The 6,044-nt window shown below is 33.4% G+C and overlaps 1 protein-coding gene across 1 annotated transcript in view; it reads right to left on the bottom strand.

The window, feature by feature from the left end:
* Positions 1-6,044, bottom strand: part of LOC114260033 (small RNA-binding protein 11, chloroplastic-like) — a 47,297-nt gene that overhangs the window by 24,655 nt on the left and 16,598 nt on the right. The gene's annotated exons all lie outside the window — the stretch shown is intronic.

Below are 6,044 nucleotides of genomic sequence, written 5' to 3'. Positions count from 1 at the left end.
AAAAATTAGTCGCCAAAGGTGTATTTTCTTGTAGTGTGTGGATGTGGATGTATTTTTAAAAATATTAATAATTTGTATAGGAAATATTTAATAAAATATGATTTTATAAAAAATAATTCTATTGCGACAATAATAAACCGTCGCTAATGTAATTCTCATTTCCTTATATTTTATTAGCGACGGTTGCAACTGTCGCAAATAAATCTTTTGCGACGGTTTAAGCTGTTGCCAATACGGTATTAACTTAATACTACTTTTTTAGTGAAGTTTTAGACCGTCGCTAATAATACTTTTTGCGACGGCAAATACCGTCGCTAAAAAAGGTTTTTTGCAATGGCAATCAACATCGTCACTAAAAATGCCATTTTTTCCCTTTTTTCGTATCAGGCGAAACCGTCGCAAAAACTATTGGCTAGCCGTCGCTACAAGAATGCGACGGTTTGTAACCGTCGCAAATACTTTTTGTCATGCCCCTTTCCGCCACCCCTCATTTTTCGTCGATGTTCCGTCGTAAAAAGTCTTTTGCGACGATATATGGACCTTTTGCGACGTTTGAGACCGTCGCAAAAAGTCCGGTTTTTAGTAGCGTATTGGCTCATGTGTTGGGTTGGTATTTTGCAGATGTCCTAACTTTTCAATTCATCACCTTTCAACTTTTTCTTTCTTTCTTTCTTTTTTTTTTAATTGTTTTTTTCAAAACCTCTATACACAACCTTGGTGTGTGTGTTTGGTAGGGGGAAGTCATTTGAAAGAACTTTTGTTACTATCTGTCAAAGAGAGAGATTTGAAGGTGATGTAATTTGTGTAATTCATTAATTGGAGAAAAGGCGAAATGATCAGGGAAAGGAATTTGTGCTTGAGCTTGCATTGATGTGTTTGTTGGGTTGCTTCAACTACTTCTTCACTTTGAAGCAAAGAAACCAATAAAAAGAAATAAAAACTTTCTATGCTTTTTGTAATTGGAATGCAACTTGTCTCAGCCACAGCAAGTATAAATTTTGGAATTGTTATCCATTTGTCTATATTTATAGTTTCTTTATTTTATTTAAAAGTTTGTGTCAAATTAATTGGTATAACTGCTGTTTAAAGTTTATTATGCATAAAGAGTTTAAATAAATTTTAACAAATTAATTATCTAAAAATTATGGACAGTACTTTTAACTTTTTCTCTTTTGATTATCAACTTTTAATTTGTAATAAACTGCATCAAAGAAATCATTTTTGTATACCTAAACTTGTATATCTATTTATAGTGGTGAGCATTTTTGTTTAGCACATCAATCCTTCTTTAGAAAGGGCTTGTCTAGCAAACGTTTCCTTTCTTGATTGGACTATGTTTTATGTGTTAGGCAAATATTTTTTATAAGTTAGGTTAGTTTAACATTTAATAACTTTTTTCTCAACATTGATTATCATTTGACTGTAATTTGACCACAGTCTTGCATATAGTCCTTTTAGATTCTGCAACATATCCTTACTCGAACTTGTGTAAAGGGATCTTATTAAATCACTCAAAGCTCCCCACTCATTTTTATGCTTGTTTTATCTCTTGCAAATTGTACATCTTTAGTCATGTAATACAAGCCCCCAATTTTATGTTGAGTCCAATAAGCTAGTTTCATAGCCTTTGTTTCCATGTTCAACACAAGGTTTTGTTTTGCATTTTGAATTTGTGTATAATGTTTGAATATAGAAAAAAGAAAAAAAAAAAAGGAAAAGATTTGTAAATGATAAGTGTTTTTTTTTATTTTTTTATTTTTTTTTATATATATCTCTTCATTTTTTCCCCTCACAACTCCAAAATCCAAACACAATCTAACAATAGGTAGAGGGATTTAGTAGGCCAGCTCAGGTGTGGTGTTGGGCAAATTTGTACATAGAAGTTGTTGGAGTAACTTGGGCTTAGCCCAAACTCACAAACAATATATTGATTTTCAGTCTTGACCCAGTGGGCCAAACTACAATTGTGTTGGTTGTAGGGGAATAGGGTGGCCCAAACATGCTTTAGCCCTTTTCTTTATTATTCGAAGTTGTAGGAATGCATAAAATATTTAGACCAAAAAATACTTAACAGATGCATATAAATACTTTTTAAAATATTTTAATTTTTTTTATGTTTTTTTTTTAATTCTAAAATATCCTAGCTCATGTTAATTGAGTATTGGGGGCAATTTAAACTCATATTTTAAGAGACAAACTTAAAAGTAATTTTTTTTAATTCAAAGTTAAAAGTAAAAATAAATAAATATTTTTTTTGTATAAAAAATAAAATGTTAGTATATTAGTAAAATTAGTTTACAACTTAAATGGGCCGTCGCTGATCCATCAACTCGAACCTTACACCTCCACTCACAACATCTTAAAGCACGGCTACATGAGACTCGCCCACAACGGCCTCGGCAAATAAATCTACATATGAACTATATAATTTCAATTCAAGCACATTATGTTGTAATTTTGTATACATTAAACTATAATCTAAAGAGTGAACATTATGTGCATCCTCACTAAAAATTTTGATTAAAACAGTGATCCCCAAACCTTTTAAAAGACAGTTACATAAACTATTATACCAACTATCCATCCTTCCATAACTAAATTTAATCACAGCTTTGTGTTTATAACATTATTGGAATTAAAATACGAGAGGATGAATATACGGCTAACAAACACCAGTCATTTCTTACTGGTACAGGGAAAGTAAGCCTTCCCTGTGTGCATTGGCCGGTGTTATGAACCAAAGCCGCCTGTTGATCGATGCCCATCTCATATGCATTTCTTGCTGAAACCTGCTTGTAACTCTCCGATGAAGCCAGTTCCACAGCATCTGAAGTTGGCGGCGTACAAACTCAAACTGGCTTGCTAAAAACAGAGGGTAAAGCAAATACAAAACCACCCTGACTGAGTCTGGGCAAAGAATCGAAGCCAAAGAAACCAAACAGAGAGAACCAAACAACCCCATGACACGGCTAATGGCAGGGCCATAATCTGGCATAGCATGATCAGCTGAAGAAAATCTCAGCTTAGCATCGTATGCCAAGCAATACCCAATCAAACTGGTGATGGAAACAAGCATGGTCGTGGGATGTGTTTCAAATGGAGAAACAAGCAGTGGTTTGTACTTCAATTGCAGAAAGCTGAGGAGCAGCGAAGGAAGAAAGGAGAAAATGGCGTGGAGGTGGTGAGGGGGCGGCGTAAGCTGTTGTTGCAGGATGTAGGTTCTTGACCTGACAAAGGCGACATTGATCCCTCCAGAGGAGCTCCTTCCCATGTTTGCTCTTTCATAGGAAGCCATTACTGCCTGAACAAGAAAATATAGAGATGAGTTAGTATAGAAGAAGAAGAAGAAGAAGAAGAAGAAATTAAATCTTCATTGAGAAAGTAGAGAGAGGGGAGAGAAGAAGGAATGAATTACCAGCATTTGATTCTGCTCTGTCAGAATTCGCTTTCTTTTATAAGGAGAAATGGTTGAATTTTGTATTTATCAGGTTTAGTAAACTTGGAAAAATTTGATTCTGCTGCCAGAATTAGCTTTCTTCTATAAGGGGAAAGGATTGAATTTTGTATTTATCACGTTTATCACGTTTAGAGATGGTTCAGAAAGGCCATACTTCGGGAAAACATCATGAGTTGGGAGGGGCTTAGAGGGTTTCACTGATAACTAGTCTATGGTACATACATTTGTCATAAAAAAATAATAATAGTAATAAAATGCTAGGATTCTAAGAAGTTTCAAACCCTCTATAATTTTTCTTTGTTTTTTCTCTTTTCTTTTGTTTTTTCTTTTTTCTTTTTGGATGAGGAACCAACCCAAAACTTGCATAGTTAAATATTCGAGAAACATTAGATACTCATAATTTATATATAGAATTTTGTCAAGAAATATGACTATATACATACACTCCACAATATACCATTTAAATCTCAACTATTAATTTATATTTTGGATCATTTCTTAATCCAAAATTCTGAGTTTTTAGACTTTTCCTAAATATTCAATTACTGGCAAAGAGATTAAAATTTGTCATATGATGAATATAATAGTTTTCACTACCAGTTTTCATTCTATGTTGATCTACACAAAAAACTCATATGTATAGGTAAAAACCAATTATAAAAATAAAATAAAATAAAAACCAATTATAAAATAAACTCATATGTATAGGTAAAAACTTAAATCATTAGATTATCACAACAAAATCATTACAAGAAAATTATGATGGAGGATTTGATCCGGAGATGGAAATACTTAATTATTGAAAAAAAAATTACCAATAATACTCAGGATATAAATTAAATAAGGTAGTAACCCTGTCAATGAAAATATCAAGAGAACTCAATAACCTAAGCAGGAAACAACTTTATTAGCTTAAACTCCAAATATCATTTGTCTTATAGTTTATGCATATGTGACTACTATTACATGACATTACATTCTTTTTACGGTTACCTAACAAAGTAATGAAGATATTTAAACACATTTAAACATCTTAGCATATAGAAAGTAGATATCTAAATAATCAAGAATTTTAGCAATCATACTTGTTTTGTCTTTAATATGCTTTCTTGAAGGTGGTAAAGATCATGAAGCTGTGCTGAAAGAGTACCCTTAAACGACGAATCCAAAACTTCCGGAAGATTGGATATGCCAGACAGCTTAACTGAAAACTTAAGAAGTGAGCTTAAACTCATTTTCAGGTTTTCTACTGAGAGATCATCTATTAGATGCGTTAAGGACTACAACCCAAATTATGGAAAGAACAAACAAGTAAAGGGACAAAATTATATAAATAAATGTTTAGTATGTCTAAGGATACATAATCCTTGAAGTTCTGTAAGAATATTTTTGAATCTCCGCTTGCACCAATCCTTGACAACCACTTCATCCAACAAAAAAGCAATGACAGGATCACTAGACACAGCACTTTCATCCAGACAAACATCCGTAACATCTGTTGGTCCTTCTGTTAAAGAAAACTGAAATCTCAATATAAAAAAAATGTAATAACAAATGCAAAGAGAGATAAGCTGAAATTATCCCTCTTACTGTCATATTTCAATACACCCATATTCCTTCCATATCAGCAAAATATTTGTTTTTGGTAATACTTTTCCTTGATGGAAAATGCCCTTGGCATTACGGGTGTGAGATCATTTTAAACAAGAAAAGGCAATACACACCACCATTTAATTTATTTTTTTTTTAAAAAAAAATTAATAAAGAAACCATGTATGGATACAGTGGCAAATCAGAGAAACCAAGTTGTTTTCTATGGCAACATCAAAAAAAGAATAAAGCCGTTCAATATCACCAGCTATCTGCTTCTCCCCATATTCTTTTTCTTCTAATCTGTCATCACATTTTTTGAAGATAAGACCAGCCTCTATGCACTCATAGTAAAGGCGAAGGCGAGGTACATTGCCATTCTTTGGTATTGGAATTCTACAGATTGGGCAACACTATCACACCGCTGACAACACTCTGTACACAAGGAGGCATGTCCACATGAGTTCAATACACTTTCTACATAGCGTCCACAGCTTCTGAAGTCTCTAGTTGCCCGACAACACTCAACTTTTGCTTCATTGCACAATTCAATTAGATCAATAGATGCCAAGTGTTCCAATGCTTCCTGAAATTGAAACAAGGAGCAGAAAATGATTCACAATACAATGGGCAAGTGCTTAACAATCTAAATAACAGAGTCTGTATCTTGTAAGAACATAGAAAGTGGATCGTCCTATGCAATTTCTCAACTTAGAATGTACGTAAAGAAGGTGTCCTTTAACTGACCATTGATCTGATCAAAGAAAATAATCCAAAATTCCAGTCAATGCACACTGTCAAAAACAGATTCTCACAAAAGCCTGATCAAGAACTAATGGCAATTAAGTCTCTTCAACATATACCCAATTTCACTTTTCAGGCCTCACAATAAAGTTATTTTGATCTTTATACCCTGAATTCTACTCAAACCAATCGCACCTTCAATGACCGGAGCTCACAGAGGTGGCTCAACCGCTAGGCCACATAGTCAGATACC

Source organism: Camellia sinensis, chromosome 9 (genome assembly GCF_055761805.1).
Source record: "Camellia sinensis isolate YWXY chromosome 9, ASM5576180v1, whole genome shotgun sequence".
Classification (NCBI taxonomy): Eukaryota; Viridiplantae; Streptophyta; class Magnoliopsida; order Ericales; family Theaceae; genus Camellia; species Camellia sinensis.
The sequence above is the reverse complement of the archived record's forward strand: the minus strand, read 5'-3'. Positions and strand labels throughout refer to the sequence as shown.